The sequence below is a fragment of the Neofelis nebulosa genome, chromosome 14 (assembly GCF_028018385.1).
Source record: "Neofelis nebulosa isolate mNeoNeb1 chromosome 14, mNeoNeb1.pri, whole genome shotgun sequence".
Taxonomy (NCBI): domain Eukaryota; kingdom Metazoa; phylum Chordata; class Mammalia; order Carnivora; family Felidae; genus Neofelis; species Neofelis nebulosa.
This window is the reverse complement of record NC_080795.1, coordinates 58,972,478-58,993,862: the sequence shown is the minus strand read 5'-3', so window position 1 is coordinate 58,993,862 and position 21,385 is coordinate 58,972,478.

Below are 21,385 nucleotides of genomic sequence, written 5' to 3'. Positions count from 1 at the left end.
AGTTGCAATCAACTACATTGGACACAGAATGTCAATAGAAAATCACACTTAAGACCAGAGGTACGATGTCCCAAATCTCACAAGTAGCATCAACTTCCCCAATTTTGCCAGGTTCACATCCCAGTTTCCTCATGTATAAATGGAGAAAATAAAAGCAGCAAATTTCTTGGTTGTGGAGTTTAATATCTTTGTAGTGTTTGCACAGCCTCTGGCACATAGTAAGTGTTATATACATGATAGCTATTACTGAATATATTTGGAAAATTTAGCAAATTACCATGAAACACATGCCTATTGGAAGGAAGTAGTGATTGTCTCTTTACCAGGCAGACACGTGTTATTTTACTCAACGAATAGAAGACATGTACTGGAAAGAAATATTAATTAGGAGACTAAGTTTTTCCAAGTTTTTTTTTTTTTATCAACATTTACAAGTTTGGAAACAAGTTGAAGTAAACATTAGTTGGATCTGAATGTCCAACTCTAACCAGTAGGAAGAAATTTCCCATATGACACAGAATTAGAACAAAAATGTTGCCATTAAGAGAAAATTAACATTTAAGATAATGAAACATGGAGGTGATTGAACATATGAATTTGGGGGAGAGTACAGACAGAGTCCATAACAGAATGGGAGTACAAAAATGAGTAAGAAAGGTTTATGTACATATGGAGAATCATTGTAGGGCTTGTCTAATTAGCTATCAAGAAAGTTAATACACAGAGGTAATGATAGCAATAATTTAACCAAGTAATGATCATCAGTACTCATAAATGATGAAATGACAAATAAGTGAATTTTCACAAAATGAATGATTACAATTCCCTTGTATATGTGAATAATACAATATTTTTAATATCTGGAGTTCTTTAGGAGAATATATACTTTAACAATAAAAATTGTATCTGAAAGTTTCTTAGCATTAAATACTTCTGTGTTAAGTGAACTGAGTTGCATACCTAAATTTTTCCCTTAAATGACTTTGCCTAAGAACTAAGTGACCTTGGGTGACTTTGTATTACTTTCCTGTGCCTCCGAGTAATCGGAAACCTGAGAGAGCAGATGGTGTAAACATATCAGCTGTTAACCAGGCATATCCTGGTCTCACCTGGCCTCTTTCTCCTCCCCCCACAGAACAATGCTCTCTGGTGTCAAGCCTTGCTGTCACACGTCTCCCTTTCGAGCGCTTTGCCCTCCAATTAGAACAATGGTATATTTGTAAAACACTCTCTTGGTTACAGTTTATTTCTGCAAAGAATGTTCAGCAATCTTCTGAAAAGCTGAGACCTCTGTGCCAATAGTATAGCATTAATCAAATCAAATAAATATTTTATGTATAATTGTATGTATGTAAATTTTCCAAGAATTAACAGCAGGTATTTCCTTGGTCAGAAAATAGATACAAATGTAATGTGACATTTTAGTGCAATCACAGAAAGATCAAAAACTATTTCAATTTAGCCATCTTTATGGTCTTATGCATATCTACAAGTATTTGTCAAAGGTAATAAAAGTATTATACTAATTATGAGAGTAAATTAAAACTGATACTATGCACAAACTAGAAAGAAAAGAGACAGTCACCTCCACTGAGGGGGAAAAAATAAAAATATTGTGTGTGTACTTGGAAAGGTAGGACAGTATCTCCATAAAGATAAAACAATGGACTGTTTGGGCTTATCAAGTAAATGGTCCACTAGGTCAAAATAACTGTGGGTCTGTCACCAAATATTAATGAATTTACTCAGAGAATATTCATTGGCCATACTGTAAGTGCTAGATGTTAAGGTAGACACTAGAGACAAAATAATGAAATAGAACCATAGAAAACAGACCATAATTCGAGAAAAACTTAGTAATTATAAGTTTTATATATACTTAAACAAAGAAGTATTAGTTGTTATATAATTTTAGTACAAGAGACTATTCTGGTTTAAAGTGGTCAAAGGCATGTTACCTTTGTAGGAAACATATAATATCAAATTTGAAGGAATGGAAAAATAGTCAGTGAAAAAGACAATGAGTGAATGTTTTCCAGGGGAACATGACAATATATATGAGAGTAATACATGAGGGTCCTCAGTGTGCTTTTTGAAAACAATGGCAAAAAATACCTGGTGTAGGAAGAATAAAGGGAATTAAGGCTGAAATAATAAACCAGAGCTGAATGCTGTAAGACATTATAAATAAAATGGGGTTTATTTTAAGAATAGTGGGGCACTGGGGAGCCTGGGTGGCTCAGTTGGTTAATGCTCTAACTCAGTTCTAACTTTGGCTCAGGTCATGATCTCACAGTATGTGAGTTTGAGCCCGTTCTGCTCTCAGCACAGAGCTCACTTCAGATTCTCTGTCTTCCATGTCTATCTGCTCCTCCCCCACTCTCACACATGTACTGTCTCTCAAAAATAAATAAACATTTAAAAAAAAAAGAGCGGTGGAGCTCTGAAAAGGTTTTAGACAGGAAAGTGACATGCTTAGATTTTTCTAGTTACTTAATTTTGTTTTCTTTGAAAACTTTTCATCATACACAATGTCAAAGAACTAACAGCTGTTAGTTGCAACTGTCCATCAGTAGATGAATAGACATGTTGTTCTTCAGAAGAAAAATAATATAGGTCAGAAATTGGGAATGACCTCAAAAGGAAGAGCACAGAATAAGGCATACATTAAAGTAAAATAAAATATTCCATTTTTCTTACTGATTTAAGGGTAAATTTAAAGTAATTAACTTATGGGGCTCCTGGGTGGCTCAGTTGGTTGGGCATCCAAGTTCGGCTCAGGTTATGATCTCATGGTTTGTGGGTTCCAGCCCTGCATCAGGCTCTGTGCTGACAGCTCAGAGCCTGGAGCCTGCTTTGGATGCTTTGGATTCTGTGTCTCCTTCTCTCTGCCCATCCCCCACTTGTGCCCTCTCTCTCTCTCTCTCTCTCTCTCTCTGTCTCTCGAAAATAAACAAATGTAAAAAAATTAAAGTAATTAACTTATAATGACTAATTAGTAATTAACTTTAAAGTAGAAGGTAATTTTAAAATAATAGTAACAACATATTGGGTGATTAGAGCATAGGGATAAATGAAATGAATGACAGCAATGCCATTAAGGATGGAGGGGAGGAATTGGAAATATATGTTATAATGGATCTGCACTACCCAGGAAGTGGTACAGTATTATTTAGAGGTGGACTTCAATCAGTTGTAAATTAAAATGCAAAACTATAGGGTGACCACTGAAAATAACAAAAACAAGCATACTTCTTATGCTTAATAGGGGAGATAAAATAAACTCATATAAAATGTTTGATCAAAACCAACGAAGGCAAAAATGAGAGAAAGAAAAAAGAAACAATGAGTCCAATTAATTAGAAAGCTATTACAAACACGGTAAATATTAATCTAACAAATCAATAATCACTTTACTTATGAATGATCTAAACACACCAGTTAAGATGGAATTTGTCAAACTGAAGAAACAAACAAGACACAACTATATTTTACCTACAACAAACCCTCAGACAGGTTAAAAGTAAATGTATGGAGAAAGTTATCCATGCTAACATTAAAGAAGAAAGCTACAGGGGCTCCTGGGTGCCTCTGTCAGTTAAGCATCTGATTTCGGCTCTGGTCACGGTTTGTGCTGACGGCTCAGAGCCTGGAGCCTGCTTCAGATTCTGCGTCTCCCGCTCTCTCTGCCCCTCCCATACTCATGCTTTGTCTCTCTCTGTCTCTCAATAATAAATAAACTTTAAAAAAAAAGAAAGCTAGAATATCTATACTAATTACACTGAAAGAAGACTACAGAACAAGGAAAGTTACCACGTATAAAGAGGAACGTTACATAATGATAAATGGCAAGTCTCCAAGGATTCCTAACAATTATTAACACAGATGCACCTAATAACTGAGTATCAAAATAGGTAAAAAAAAAAAAATTGAAAGGCATGCAACTGAATAATAGACAAATTATCATACATAGAAACTTCCAGACTTGTTCTTCATTAATTTGTAAATGAGGAGGCAAAAATCAGAAAGGATTTGGTTTCCTACATAGTACTATTAACTACATCTGAAAGACTTTTGAATATTTCCTTGAACAACAACATAATACACAGTCTTCTTTACCTCACATGGAACACCTCTAATAACATCTGGGAGATAAAACACACCTTATCAGAACTTTATCAGGGACACCCAGGTGGCTCAGTCAGTTAAGCATCCAACCCTTGGTTTCGGCTCAGGTTATGATCTTGTGGCTTCGTGGGTTCAAGCCCTGCATCGAGCTCTGTGTTGATAGTGTGGAGCTTATGTGGGATTTTCTCTCTCTCCTTCTCTGTCCGCCCCTCATCCACTCATGCTGTCTCTATTTCTCTCTAAATAAATAAACTTCATCAAATTTAAAATAATAGAAATCTTACAAAGTATGTTCTTAGACAACTATGAAATTAAACTAGAAATCAATTAAACTAGGCTGAAATACCTTCAAATATTTGGAGATTGAACACCACATTTTAAATAATGTATAGACCAAAGAAGTCTCTAGAGAGACTAAACACTTTGGACAAAATTAAGATGAACATATAACATCAAAACTTGTGAAATGCAGAGAAAGTGATGCTTACAGGAAAATTTATACCATTACCTGCCTATTCTAGAAAAAATAAAAGATCTGATTTCAGTAACATAAACTCCCACCATAAGAGAGGAAAGAGAGAACAGAAAGTTAAGTCTCAAACAAACGGAAGCAAAGAAATAATAAAAATTAGAACAGAAATCAACAGAATTGACAACAGGAAAATCATAGTGAATTCATCAAAAGCAAAATTTATTTTCTAAGATAGGTAATGAATTGATAAACCTCTAGTGAGGGTAACCATGAAAATAATAGAGAAAATGCAAAGTAATAATATCAGAAATGAGAGATGCCATCAATATTTATTGCACGGATATCAAAAGTATAGTAAAAGAAAATTATGAACACTTCCTTGAAAGACATGAACAACCTAATACCATGTGAGGTAAAATAAATAATCTGAATAGGCATATATCTGAATAATAAATTGAACCAATAATTAATATCCTTTCACATAATAAAAAAGAAGGGATATTTGAATAGGCATTTATCTTAAAAATGTAAAAAATGGAATATAAGAAGCCAATATTTTTGTACACAAATATTCATTTTATTTTATTTGTAATAGTCAAAAAATGAAATTACCCAAAATGTCTATCAATAGGTGAATAAATTATAATATATAAAACTACCAAGGTACATGTACATTAAAAAGCAGTTATGCTGAATGAAAGATCTCAGACAATAGGAACCCTTACGTTCATTGCTGCATTATTTATAATAGCCAAGATATGGAAACAAACTAAATATCTACCTATGGATAAATGGATTTAAAAAGGTGTGGTGTACACACACACACACACACACACACAATGGAATACTTCTCAACTTTAAAAAAGAATGAAATCTTGCCATTTGTAACAACATGGATGGACCTTGAGAGCATTATGCCAATGAAATAAACCAGACAGAGAAAGACAAATATTACATGATTTCACTTATATCTGGAATCTAAAAAAAAAAAAAATAAAAGAAGTAAACAGGCAAAACAAAACAAAATAAAACTCATGGATACAGAGAATAGACTGGTGTTTGCCAGAGGGGAGGGGATAAGGGATGGGCGAATGTGTGAAGGAGATCAAGAGGTACAAACTTCCGTTTATAACATAAGTCATGGGAATGTAATGTGCAGCAAGAAGATTGTAATCAATAATATTGTATTGAGAAGTTGAAAGTTCCAAGAAGGTAAATCTTAAAAGTTCTCATCAAAAGAAAAAAATATGTTAACGGTATAGTGACAGACGGTGAGTAGACTTAGTGTGATCTTTCCACAAGGTATTTGATATTTGTATTTAACAATGCATAAAAATGTTGAATCATTATGTTGTACACTTGAAATGAATGTAATGCAGTTTCTCAATTACACTTCAATAAAAAAGTATTCCAACAAAAGCACATATTTCATTATTCTGTGTATATAAAGTTTTAAATAATGCAAACTGATAAATAATTTCAGAAAGATCAGTAATTGCCTTAACATAAGGTGACTGAATCAGATGTGGGGAAAAATTCCAATGGGTCAAAGGTAACTTTTTGGAGTGATGGATATTATTCATTATTTTGATTGTGGAGATGGTGTTATAAATGCATATTCATGTCAAAATCCATCATAGTATTCACTTGAAATATGTGCGATTTATTATTCAAAGTTATACCTCAGCAAAGATGAAAACTATCAAAATAAAAAGCTAATTCCTTCTAATTTACTCATGAAACAACATTTTTTAAAGGACAGAGTGCAAAAAAAATTTTAATGTGTGTGTGTGTATGTGTGTGTGTGTGTGTGTGTGTTAAATGAAACCACAGAATAAATCAGTACCAGCAAATATAACTTCTCTCTCAATAAAAATTATGCTTGATTATTTGGGGAGGGAGCATAATAATAGGTAATGTATGAAGATTTTGGTGAAAATTCTCCTTTATGAGTTCCATCTATGTAGTCCAATAAGTCTTTTAGTAAGTCAATGAGGATGACTACAAAAGGCACTGCACCAAGCTAGAGGAAGCGATGTGAATGCGACTAAGGCTTCATCCCTGTTTTCAAGGAGGTCCTTGATCAACAGAGATAAATCGTACTATGGTGCACTAGATGCCATAGCAGAGGTGTGATCAAGTAACAGTCATGATCAAGTACTTTGGAAACACGGAGAGTACCATTGGCCTTTTGATCATGTTTGATGATGCTGGCTGGAAAAGTTGGCACTGATGTTGGAACTTGAAAAATTGGGATTAGAGTTCCCTGTGGGGGGATACAATATGAGAACAAACACTAGAACATGAAATGTGTCGCTAAATGGAAGCTTTGCTTAGATGCTGCCACAATCAATATCTTCTTTGTTAGGGCAAGTATAAGTCCATCTGCAGAATAAGAAGCACACTAGTGACATATGTGATGTTTTCAATTAAATGTAAGGATAACTATTTTTAAGTAGAATACACATTAAAAACTTTGGATATTACTTGAACTTATAGCGTAAACTATTCAATTTACTAATCATTGAAGTATGATAAGAATGTAAAGGTGCCTAATTAGTCTAATTAGTTGCAGGAAATGTAGAAAGGGAATATGCTTTCTAATGAACATATTTCTATGTACATAAGATTTTACTATTATAATTTAATTCCCCTTTTTTTACATTTAGCTGCCATTATATTTTACTCTGAACTCCAATGTATAAAATACTGTTTTGTGGTTTACACAATAATGTAGATATTACTAACAAAAAATTTTTGTCAACTAGTGTTGTTAAGTGACTAAAGTTATACGCTGTTCTGATCCCTGCTGTTTTATAAATTTTATAGCTTTACTTGTGCATAAGCTTCCAGGGAATTGTTTAATTGTAGGATAATAAACAATATGAGATTTTTCTCGATTAAACTCCATTTCATTATAGTCAATATTTACTATTATAAAGTATAAACCCAATAACATGGTCAAAAATGTTTTGGTATGTGAAAGCAAAAAGGATATTATTTGACCTTCCATTAAACTGTATTAAAAATTATCTTTTTGGGAGCCTGGGTGCTCAGTCGGTTGAGTGTCCGACTTCAGCTCAGGTCATGATCTTGCTGTCTGTGTGTTCCAGCCCCAGGTTGCGCTCTGTGCTGACAGGTCAGAGCCTGGAGCCTGCTTCAGATTCTGCGTCTCCCTCTATCTCTCTCTGCCCCTCCTCCGCTCCTGTTCTGTCTCTCTCACTCTCTCAAAAATAAATAAACATTAAAAAATGATCTTTTAATATTTGTCTACACAGCACTTATTTTTGTTATTAATCTTTATCCTTATATAATTCTACCAATACTTCTGTGCAATTAAACAGCAGCATCTTCCATTAGATACATCTAATTAGACTTGATTCAAAACATGTGTGAGCTATGTGATGTTGTTTTTGTTATTATTTTCATTATTATTGGCAGTAGGTTTGTAAAAGCAATTACACATTAGGCATATTAAGAATAAGTATATATTAGACATAGTAAGTATTAAGCAATTCAGTCAGGTTATTTATCCAAGGATGTACAATATACAAAGCTTATTTCAGGTAAGCATGTCTTGAATTAAGAATATCTTTTATTTATTTTTTTTTTACCTTATTAATGTTAATCCATTTTTGAGAGAGAGAGAGAGAGAGAGAGAGAGAGAGAGAGAGAATGAGCAGGGGAGGGGCAGAGAGAAAGAGGGAGACACAGAATTCAAAGCAGGCTCCAGGCTCTGAGCTGTCAGTACAGAGCCTGATGCTGGGCTCGAACTCACCAACTTTGAGATCACAACCTGAGCTGAAGTCAGATGCTTAACTGACTGAGCCACCCATGCACTCCTTGAATTAAGAGTTTCTTTGTGGTGATCACAGTTTGATATTTTCTTATGCATGAATATGTGGCATTGTGTCTTCATGAATTGAAAAATGAATAGAAAGCCACTATGAACGAATTATAGTATTAAGGTCTAAGTATAACATCTGGCATCAATAGCAAGCTTATGTTACTAAAGAAGTATTGGTATTAAAGACACAATAGTATAATTTCTCTCATAGGAAATTTTAGTCTTATGCTTTCAACATTGCACACAAAATAATTAAGAAAAATATAAATAACCAAGCAGAGAAATAATGAAATGTGAAAAGGAATCAGACTTTATACTGACAAAAAATGTTATTTGTTATTTGTTATTTGTATGTGATGTGTATGTCTAATCTCCTCCTTAATAAAAGGCAGATTGTATGTTTAAGCCACAATATGTGACCAAATTTTGCCTATTAGATTTAAAAATACACTTTGCTAATTACCTAGTTTAGGGAGACTATTTGTAAAGAGTTACCCATTTATATTACTGATAGGAATGAATGTTTAATCAATTAAGAAGATGAATTTTGCATTATCTATAAAAACTTTTTTCTTTTTCAAAAAAATTTTAACGTTTATTTTATTTTTCAGAGACACAGAGTGCAAGCAGGGAAGAGGCAGAGAGAGAGGGAGACACACAGAATCTAAAGCAGGCTCCAGGCTCTGACCTGTCAGCACGGAGCCTGAAGCGGGTCTCGAACTCACAAACTGTGAGATCATGACCTGAGCTGAAGTCAGACACTTAACTGACTGAGCCACCCAGGCATCCCTCTATTAAAACTTTTAATACTTATTTTTATGAGATATGTCATTTCTAAGAATTTATCTCTCAGCTCACTGTATACACAAAGACTCGTTATTAGTGAAATGGCAAAACAGGCCATGTAATTATGTACCAATCTGAGAACCCAGTGTGTAATAATACATTTTTCATGCAGAACAAATAAACATCTAATGTGATTAACACATTATACTAATTTAAGACACTTGCTTAATCTTGAAGATATATACATTTTTTAAATGAGATCACCTTGGTACATAATTATAAACTAATATAGAAGCATATTTTTAAAGTATTGTCATATATAAAAAAGAAGATCTTATACATGATGCAGAGTATGTTTCCTATAAAAAAGAAAGGAGGATATGTATGTATACATAGCTGCACATGTGCAAAATACCTCTGTGTATGTTTGAAATAACTTTCTGTTATTTAAAGATGTTTAAATTGCCTATAACATGTATGCATAACGTTGTACTAAAAACATGAAGAACTCAACACATCGCTGCAAAACGAATACATCTATACTTACTTTCTTACATCACAAAATAGATGTTGTCAAAACCAAGTAACACCGCCCCTTGCCCATCTTCATAACTAACCTCACCTTCTTCTCCAGATAACCATATTGTTAACTTACAAAAAAAAAAACCCTGTGGAAAATGATGTACTATTTACAGATAAATAATGATAAAACTGATAGATTTTTTGTATAAAGCTTTGCCATCTACAAGGCAATGGAGTGACATCACAGATCCACCTGCTTTAAATATAATGTACTGGAATCAGTGTAGTAGGTGTTCCTATGCATTGGTTATTGTGGGCAAGCACTTTTCATTCTAGGATAGCTATAGTTTATTTTTGTTGCTATATAATGTCCTTTTATATGAATAAACCATATTTGTATAAACCTTCTACTGTTGATGGACATTTGGGTTGTTTTTGCTTCGGGTTTACTATTCATACAGCAGATATGAATACTTTCATTCATGTCCCATTAAGTTGTTATACATTCAGGTACATTTTTGTTGAATATCCAGTTAAAAGTGAATTGCTGGGTAGTGTGTGCATTTTCTTGACTTAAATAGAGAATACTATATAGAATGCCTCTTATGTGTTGTCAAGTCCTGAACATAAAAATTATTTGTATTCATTAATAAAATCAAAATGTGTTTATAAGTATGTTAACAGTATATAAATAATATATAATAATGCATATATAAATATACATACATATAATATGCACATAGAATATGATTAGCATACAAGTTATTTGAGGCATGGGTGCATGTATATAGAAATACAATCCCAAAACATAAAAAAATGGTATATGTCCAACAAAATAATTCTTACACTGAATGCCCAGTCAAAACAGGAAAATCTATTGCATTTACAAATCAGAAGAAGATAGAAATTATATTGATTTGGTAGTAGTATCCAAAAAATATAGTCCTTAAGAGTCAACCTAATAAAAGAAAGGCAAGGTTAACATAAAAACATACCAAACATTTCTACAAGAAAACAAATAATGTGGAAAAAATGTTTACCAATTTTATGGATTAGAGGACTCATTATTTTAATGTCAAATCCATCCATATGTTTCTACCCATTTTGATGGAAATCAATTAAACATTTTACAGTTTTTTTAAACATTAAGAGGTTGAAACAAATATATATATACATATATACACATATATTTGCATATACGTATACATATTGTGTATATATATTTGTGTATATATGTATATATTGTATATACATATGTTTGTGTGTATACACATATAAGTATGGCTTGCCAAAGGTCAGTATTATCCAAGATGATCTTTAATAAGAGCCACAGAATTTTAAAAATCATTCTTTCTATTAAAATAGGCATAAAGAGAGCAAATCAGTAATAAAGGAATAATGTTAACAGCAGCCAGAGGCAAATGACTCATTACTTACAGATAAATAAGTGAAAGTGATAGATTTCTTGGTAAAAACTGTGCAAGGCAAAGGTCAATGCAGTGCTATCTTTGAAGTAGTGAGGAATATCTTAGCTGACTAGGATTCAATAAGCTCTCAAATGCCATTCAAAAATGAAGATGAAATAGAGACTTTCTCAGGAAAAAAAAAGCTGAGAGTATTCATTATCAGTAAAACTCATTCCAAAAATATGGTAATGACGGTTCTTTACGCAGGAATAAAATGATACAGAAGAACATGAGTGCAAGTGGAAAATTTAACCTATACTCATGAGTAAAGATTTCTGGTAATGACAAACATATAAGTAAACCTAAAAGACTTTTGATAATTTTGTCAAATTTCCTTAAATTATAATGTTTTACAGCAACATAATTACAATGTGAAGTTTGTAATATACACATAAATAAAATACATAATAAACAAAGCACAAGGGATAGTAGGAGAAAGATACTATGGATTATGCATAATACTAGATAATGTATACATTGCACATTATTTGAAAGTAGACAGCGAAAAGTTAAAAGTATATATTCAAACCCTGGGTGAAGCAGTAAAAAAACAGAGAGATATAGCCACTAAACCCATAGTGAAGATAAAAAGGGAATTATTAAAAATAATTAATCGAAAAGAAGGCAAGAAAAGGATAAAAAGGAACTGAGATAATGAGACGAATGTAAAACATAAAATGGTACCTTATTCACAATGAAGTAGTTCATAAAAACACTCTAAAGACAGAGTACGTAAAAAAGCAACTTCCAACTATGTAATTCTATAAAAAAATTCATTTTAAACATAAAGATATGTTTAACTGGAAAAATAAACCCCACTCTGAAGTGACTACATATTTTCTTTCTTTCTTTTTTTTAATATAACTTATTGTCAAGTTAACTAACCTACAGTGTGCTTTGGCTTTGGGAGTAGACTCCTGTGGTTCAACATAAAACACCCAGTGCTTCTCCCAGCAAGTGCCCTCCTCAGTATCCATCACCCATTTCCCCTCTTCCCTGCCCCCTCATCAACCCTCAGTTTGTTCTCTGTATTTAAGAGTCTCTTATGGTTTGCCTCCCTCTCTGTTCGAAATTATTTTTTTTCTTGCCCCATGGTCTTCTGTTGTTTCTCAAGTTCCACAGATGAGTAAAAACATATGATATCTGTCTTTCTCTGAAGTGACAACATATTTTCAAAGTAGATTGAAAATCAAGGAATATTATGAGGAATAAGATGGGATATTTCTTGAAATCCAGAGTTTATAAAAATATAAATATATATGCACATAAAATTCTTCAAAGAAAATCCATAAGAATTGAAATAATAGACAAATCCACCATTATAGTTGAGATTTTAAACAGTCTGAATAAGTGACAGGACAATTTGACACACATACTCAAAATCAGTGAAAATATAAGAAGACTTGAACTAATTTACATATTTAGAACACTCCACTCAAAATTGCAGCATGCAAATAGGACATTTACCAAATTAGACTACATGGTTTCAATGAAATAAATCTCAATAAATTTGATAGGGTTGATAATTTACAAACTGCTTTCCCTGCCCAATCAGAAATAATTAGAAATTATTTTCAGAATGACATTTGGAAAATCCCCAAGTATGTGGAATTTAAAAAAAAAACATATATCTGAGGAATATGCAGGCCAAGAAAGAAATCACTAGAGAAATAACATTATGTTGAATTGAATGAAGATGATAACACAACCTATTATGGATTGTGCATGCAACAAAAATACCACACAAGGAAAAATTTTAACAGTAAGTGCTTATGGTAGAAAATACCATGTTGCAAAGGAAATGTTTAAAATTCTATTTTTTTCCTTTCCAATTTTTATTTAAATTCTAGTTAGGTAACATATAGTGCAATATTGGTTTCAGGAGTAGAATTCAGTGATTCATCACTTACATACAACACCCAGTGCACATCACAAGTGCCCTCCTTAATACCCTTCAGCCATTTAGCCCATCCCTCACCCACCTCCCTCCATCAACCCTGTTTGTTCTCTATTGTTGTTCTCTTATGGTTTGTTTCCCTTTCTCTCTGTTTCCCCCCCTCTCATATATTCATCTGTTTTGTTTTTAAGAAGCTAGAAAAGGGTATAGATTGAATGTAAAGTAAACAAGATCATGGCAATACTGTAGAGTAGTAATCAACTTGTTAGTTTTTTATAAAATGAAAAATCTATTATTTCTCTCCTCAATTCTCCTTTTCCTTTTTTCTCCCCAAAGAAATGAATATATATGTCTTCATAAAGTATTTTATGTGAATATTTTCATTTAAGGAAACTAAAGCATGCAGAAAAAATTGATACAATTGGACTTCATGTATTTTCTGCAGGATCTTGAACTTTATATTTAAAAAAAAACTTTTTAGTTGAAAAATACATGGACAATTAATTCTAAGACTATTCTTTTTTAAGGATAATTCTAGTGTATCTAAATAATTCTCTAGGGGGCACCTGGTTGGCTCAGTTGGTTAAACACCTGACTACAGCTCAGGTCATGATCTCAGGGCTCATGAGTTCGAGCCCAGCATCGGGCTCTGGGCTGACAGCTCAGAGCCTGGAGCCTGCTTCAGATTCTGTCTCCCTCTCTCTCTGCCCTTCCCCCTTAACAGTCTGTCTCTCTCAAAAAGAAACATTAAAAAATTTAAATAATTCTCTAGAAGTCGGTGAAACATAGTTTATATTAAACCAAATCATCTTAACATACTTAGGAGAAAGATACCATAAACTTTACATATTTATAGATTATAATATGACTGAAAACCAGATCTTGCCCTTAATTATTGCTATATTTAACTCTAAGAAGTTTTCCTACAGTTCTTACATGGAATAAGATATGGAGGATGAAGTGGGCAATAACCACTAGCCATATTGTATTTTACAAAAATAAAATTGTTTTCACATTGAAATCCATAAAAATTAAACTACAATGTTGATTATTATTATCACTTGTAGTAGTAATAGTAATACTAGTATTTATCTTGTTCTAAAGAATAATAGTTTCATGTCTCCTGAAACTGTCAGAATATTGCTTCCTATATGTGCTCTCAGGATCATTAACCCCCAAATGCTTCACAGATAAAATTAGATTACATTGTAATGAAAACACATATCATGAATAAATAAACTCAACAATTTATACCTCTTTTTGAATATGAGTTTACCAAAGTTGTGTATATAAATGGTAAATTCATGCTTGGCAAGACAATTTATGTATTTTTTTTCTTTTACTTTTATTGAAATTGTTTCAGTGAAATAGAAACTGCATCAAATGCTTGCTATAATCAAAGAAGTAATTAACTGCAATTGAAAGTCTGGGTACAAGAAATTATTTCATGATAGAAAGCCACAAAGTAGACAAAGAAAAATACTGTTTTTATTATTTCATTATAACTTAGATCTAAAATTAAACCAACTGAAAACCTATTCACATTCTCTTTGTTTACTATTTAGAATTGAATTTACTGAGTAGATACAGATAAATTAGGTCATATTATTTTATGTAGGGAAGTATTAAAATGCATACTTCTTTCTGTTTTCATATCTGAAATAATAGATATTCAAAAGGGTTAAATCTCTTTGTTTTCTAATTATTTAAGATAATGAATATTTGGCTCAAAATAAGATATTTATAAAGCACTTAAAAGAACATAGTATTTGGGAAAGTAAAAAATAAGTAAGCATCAAAATGAAATTATGCTAACATTAATATTAAAATATCATAAATTTATTAGGGACATGTTAATTTTGTTTTGACTTTGTTTCCTTTTCTCCTAAAGCCCTACTATTTGTCATTCCATCCTAGATAATGTGTTCAGCCTTTTGTTATACACCACCTAACAACCCACTTGTCATTCAATAATTGTTGAGCTTCTAACATGTTTGTCACTATACCAGTGACTAAAGGTATACAAAATGAAAAATCCACGTGCATAGGGAGTGAGAGAAACAGACTGCATTATGGTTCTGCAGAGAAATAGACCTAGTAGAATATTACTATATATAAAGAGGTTTGTTTTAACTTATCGGCTCATGTGATTATGGAGGCTAAGAAGTTCTATCAACTGCTGTGTGCAACCTGGGGACCCGGGAAAGCCAGTGCTGTCATTTAAAGACCTGAGACTAGAGAGGCATAGGTGAAGATTCTATTCACACAGTAAAGGCATAAGAACCAGGAGCACTGAGGGCAGGGGAAGATAAATGTTCCAGTCAAAAGTCAAACGGAACAAATTCAACCTTCCTCTTTCAGGACCTCAGAGAATTGGATCACCCCTACCCACAGCGGAGAGAGCCATCTGCTTTACTCAGTCCACCAATTCAAATGCAAATCTCATTCTCAAACACTCTCAGAACACACCTGGAAATAATGTTTAACCATCAATCAGAATATCCTGTGGCTTAGTCAATTGCCCCATTAAAATTAACCATCCAAAAAAAAAAAAAAATCACATAGACTAACAACTAAAAAAAAAAAATCATATGTTAATTTCAGGGATAGCTATTTACGCAAAACATCATCAAAGAACAATCTTGCAGATGTTATGAGGAAAGATTGACTTTTATGAGTAAAAAAAAGTTAATTCTCAAAACATCAGTTCAAGTTTAAAAAGTAAATGGAGAGTAAAGGAAGAAGGGAGGATAGTGCACATAAAATAACCTCCTGAGCAAAGAACCCTTCTTTATAAAGAATAAAAAACTTGTGATAAAAATGCAATGGTTGGCTTGAAAATAAGATTTAAGGCAGGAAAGTCAGGCACATTTATGGTGATGGAGAGTTTAGAGGCTAGATTATGGATGACATCTATTTGACATTAGGTAGTATGAATTTTTATTCTGAAGGCATGGATTATATTAGCATAATATAATAGGTTTTATTAGATTAGATCTGGATATTCGTGTTAGAAAGATCAGTGCTAATTTGGAGAATGTGTTAAATGAAGACAAAATTGGAACATAGATTATCAATCAAGAAAGTTCTAGAATAATGTTGAAAAGAAAAATCCTTGTTTGATGAGGATCTGAACAAAGGCACTGGAAGCAGAGATGTAAAGGAAATGATAGATTTGATATATATTCAGGAAATAAATCTAACAGGAATTGGTGAATGTTTGGATGGAGTGTAAACAATATTTGAAGAGTAAAACTGATTTCCACTGGCTGATTGTTTCCATCCCTAACATATCAAAACGGCTCTGACCTATGTGGGCATTATTTCCATCTTTTTTTTATGTTTATTTAATTTTGAAAGAAAGAGAGACAAAGTATGAGAGGGGAGGGGCAAAGAGAGACGGAGACACAAATCTGAAGCAGGCTCCAGGATCTGAGCTGTCAGCTCAGCCCAACATGGGGCTCGAACTCACGAACCACAAAAGTCAGATGCTTACCTGACTGAGCCACCCAGGTGCCCTGCATGATTTCCATCTTACTACATACAGTAAAAACTTCTTTGTCTCTTCCTAAACCTTATCAGCATCAATTGACATAGGTAGCATTTCTTTCCTTTTTAATACAACTCTCTCTTGCCTTCAGAAGTATCACGGGTTTTCTCATTACTCTTTAGGCCCTCTTCTTCCAGTGCAAGCTTATGCTCTAACTAGCTTCTCAATATTAGCGCTTAATCATCATCTCTTTGTATACATTCCCTTTCTAGGTGATCCTTCCCATTTACAGAAGGACCATGACTTAATGTTTCAACTTAGGAGTTTTCAACTTTACGATGGTGCAAAAGTGATATGCATTTAGTAGAAAGTGTAGTTCAACTTTTAACTTGGTTTTTTTTCCAGGCTAGTGATATATGATACGATACAATCTTGTGATGCTGGGCAGTGGCAGCAGCCTCAGCACTCACGCAGCCATGCAATCACGAGAGTAAACCATCCATACACTCACAGCCATTCTGTACCCATACAACCATTGTTTTTCACTTTCAGCACAGTAGTCAACTCTTTATTATAAAACAAGCTTCACATTAGATGATTTTGCCCAATTGTAGGCTAATATAAGTGTTCTGAGCATGTTTAAGGTAGGTTAGGATAAACTATGATGTTCAGTAGGTGAGGTGTATTAAATGAGTTTTCCAATATTTTCAATTTACAATGGATTTACCAGAATGTAACCCCAACATAAGTCAAGGAAGATCTTTACATGTATGCTAGGAAAATACCAAAATCAGAGACAACTGCTCTGCATTTCAGGCTTTCCTTTAATCTTCCTAATTGATATCTCCAATTAGATTAACCTCTTCAAAGGGAACTTATTTGTGTCCCATGTTAAATTTGGGAATTTGATTTAGCCCACACATGGATCATTAAGATCTTGAATACATAAAGATTTTTTTCTAGAAAATTATTTCAGATATTATTTTCAAGTCAGAAATTAAAGGTTATTCTGACTATGAAAGACAACTCTTACTATAAACATAATCTGATATTAATTATCTACTTCAGCTAGAAATATATATATATATATACACATATATGCATATATATACATACACAATACACACACACACACACACACACATATATATATATACACACACATATTGTTTCCTTTGTTCTCCTTTATACTTGCCTGCATTTCCATTGGTGGCTTTTATTTTTAATGAGTAAATCCTAAATTTCACACTCTGAGCCTAAAATAAATGTCAATCATTTAATGAAGCAAGGTAATAAAATTTTTTGAAGAAGCATACACTCTGTTGTGTGTGTGTGTGTGTGTGTTTTACAAACTTTGGCCCAGGTAGATTTAAGCTTCTTCTCTATTCTTTGATATGAATTTGCCAGAATAGAAACCGTTGGACTGAACAGAATGGATATTTTATCTTTCTTACTCTTCCATCTTCTTTGCACAATGTGTTTTTAATAACAGTTACTCTACCTAATGAACTAGGAGAAAATTGTTAGCTTTTACATAGTAATGTCTGCTTCTCAGGCAGATGGAAAAGATATTTTATTATTCTTTGCCTTCTTAATCATCTAGAGAATAATAATTTACCCAACAAAAGGCATTTCATGAATTAGAAAGGTTGAAAATTTTAAAGTACAAAGATTTCTGTAGCATTAGTACCACCCCTCGATAAAAACCTCAAGATTTCTTTCAAAGAATCTTAAGAGGAAGCAAAAATCTTACTGGTTTATTGTTTTTCTGATTTTCCTTTTTTTAAAACTTATATTTTGATAGAAGCCTCGTACAGTTGGAAACAAAAGTAATGATTAATTTAATTCAACAGAAACACTTTGGATTACATTGTCATATTTTATAAATCACAAACTATTTGAGTCTTATTACAGAGACTACTAAGGCTTATCTACAATAACTTTCTTTTTATCCTGACTGAACATAATTCATTATTCTAATTAGTGAAAACTTGTTTATTAGTTTGGTCAGGTATTTGCAATAGGATGTGCTTCTCCTGACACAAAGTTCTGAACATTTTGGACATGCAAGAGCAACAGAATCATCCGATTTTTTGTCATCCTTTATGTCTGATATAATAATGTCTTAGGTTTTCATGGATTTAATATTATGATACTTGATTATGAATAATAGATTATAAATATAGATCTTAATGAATAAGAAGAAATTATAAAGAAAGGAGAGGCTCATGCAGGTACAGAAAACTTAAAATGAAGAACACATTATTGTTGCAAGAGCCAAAGAAATTTAACAACTGGTGAAGAGAATAAGCAATTACAAAAAGAGCTAGTAAGCTGAGAAATTAAAAAGAAAGTTTATTAGATTTTTCTTTTTTTTTTAAATTTTTTTAACATTTATTTATTTTTGAGACAGAGAGAGACAGAGCATGAACGGGGGAGGGTCAGAGAGAGAGGGAGACACAGAATCTGAAACAGGCTCCAGGCTCTGAGCTGTCAGCACAGAGCCCAACGCCGGGCTTGAACTCATGGACCGCGAGATCATGACCTGAGCCGAAGTCGGGCGCTAAACCGACTAAGCCACCCAGGCACCCCTAGATTTTTCAATATGAAGTCATTGTTATCTGAGTAAAGGCACTTTCACTGGTTTGGTAAAGACCTTAAATTGCAATATGTTGAATCATGAATATGGAGTTAGGTCATTATGACAGTGAGTTTAGCAGGATGTAATGACAGTGGATTCCTCTTGTCTCTTTCACCCTAAACGTCACAGGGCAGGTAAGAGCCAGAAAAAAAGAGGGGTGAAAGGTAATAAGCACACTTGGAATTTCCTTCTATTTTTTATGATTCGGGATATTAAAAAATGTATTGGTTCCAGAACAACATTTACTGAATAGATTTTTCAGTGAGTAGCACAGAAAAGTTCCAAAAGATAATTAAAGTATTAAGTTTTCAGTATCCCTCCATGCAATTACATTCAAAACAAAGTAATAAATTATATTTAATGTTCTCAGGTCCACAAAACACATTTGTGAAAACATTATACCTATTATAATGCTATTTTTTTGCATTTGTAATTTTTTATGAGTAAGGCAGCTTTTTTTTTTAATGTTTGTGGGTCATTTGGATCCATTTTCTGTATTTTCTTTTTGTATTATTCGCCTGTTTTCTTCTGAATTTTAAGCTTTCTTTGTCCCTTAAAAGTGTGTATGTGTCTGTTTATATACAAAACTTATACTAAAATAATGTTAAATGCAGGTATTAAATCATATTGGTTATATTTTCTTCTATAAATAATTGTTTCTTGCATTTAAGAATGAATAAATTTTAGATCAAAATAAAATAAAATCTATCAGTCATTTAATTTATATATTCACTTCTTCTTTTGCAGATAGGGTTATTTTATACTCTGTAAATAAATAAACATACTTCAATGTTTTTATCATTATTTTCTGGTGGGTTTTTTTTCCTTACTTTTAAACACTTTTCCCATATTTTGACTCGTTTGACCATATGAAGTAGGAGCATAATTTCTTTTTTCTTATACAATATATCACAAATCCTTTCATCCCTCAGTAATTATAATATCATAGGTATCTTGTTATAACTTTTATACATTTATACATTCTTGCATATCATACATATGATGTTGCATATATGTAAAACACTTGTGCACACACACACACAAAGACATGGTTTTAAGTTTATCCTTTTCTACTGAGCTGCCACAGTATCCTTGTCCAGTTTAAATTATAAGAATTTAAAATGTTTTAATATTTTTCTGTAGATGTATTCAATAATTATATGCACACATTATATGTGCAAATTCTGTAAATTTTCTAAGTTTATTTCTTTTGATTAAAAAAATAATGTTTATATTTAAGAGGGAAAGAGACAGACAGACAATGCGAATGGGGGAGGGACAGAGAGAGACATAATCTGAAGTACACTCCAGGCTCTGAGCTGTCAGCAAAGAGCCCTTCAGTGAGTGCACTGAGCTCATGAATCATGAGATCATGACCTGCACCGAAGTCGGATGCTTAACCAACTGAGCCACCCAGGCACTCCTCTTTTGATTTTTTTATTGGTATTGTAATAAATATATGATACATCTTTTAAAAATGTCCACATTATAGTTGTCTATTTTCCTTTCCCTGAACATTGTATGTTCGTTTAATAATTTATTTTACAATATTAATCAATTAACTATCTGTAGCACTCTCTTCTAGGTAAAGTGCTAAATAGAACAGTCTTTCCTTCCAACAACTTATATATTTCAAAAACGTTTTTTTCATTTTAAGTCATATCTATCTATCATCTATCTATGTATCTATTGATCATCATTATCATTTATGACTCTTGAACAATGTGAGTTTGAACTACACAGGTCCACTTACAGACAGGTATTTTTTGATAAGTAGAGTGCCAGAAATGTATTTTCTTTTCCTTATGACTTTTTTAATAACATTTTTTTCTCTAGCTTACTTTATTGCAAGATTATAGTATATAATATATTTAACATACAAAATATATATTAATTGATTGTTTAACTGTAGCAGTTAGGCTTCCAGTCCTAAGTGGGCTATTAGTAGATAAGTTTTTGGGGAGTCAAAAGTTATACGTGGATTTTTGCTTGCATGGTTGGGTGTCAGCACCCCAACTCCTGCATTGTTTAGGATCAATTTCAAGGGTATATGTACATATCAATATGAATATAAATATATATTTGAACATGTATATACGCATATATGTGAAAATTTCCATGATTTTCATAGTTACT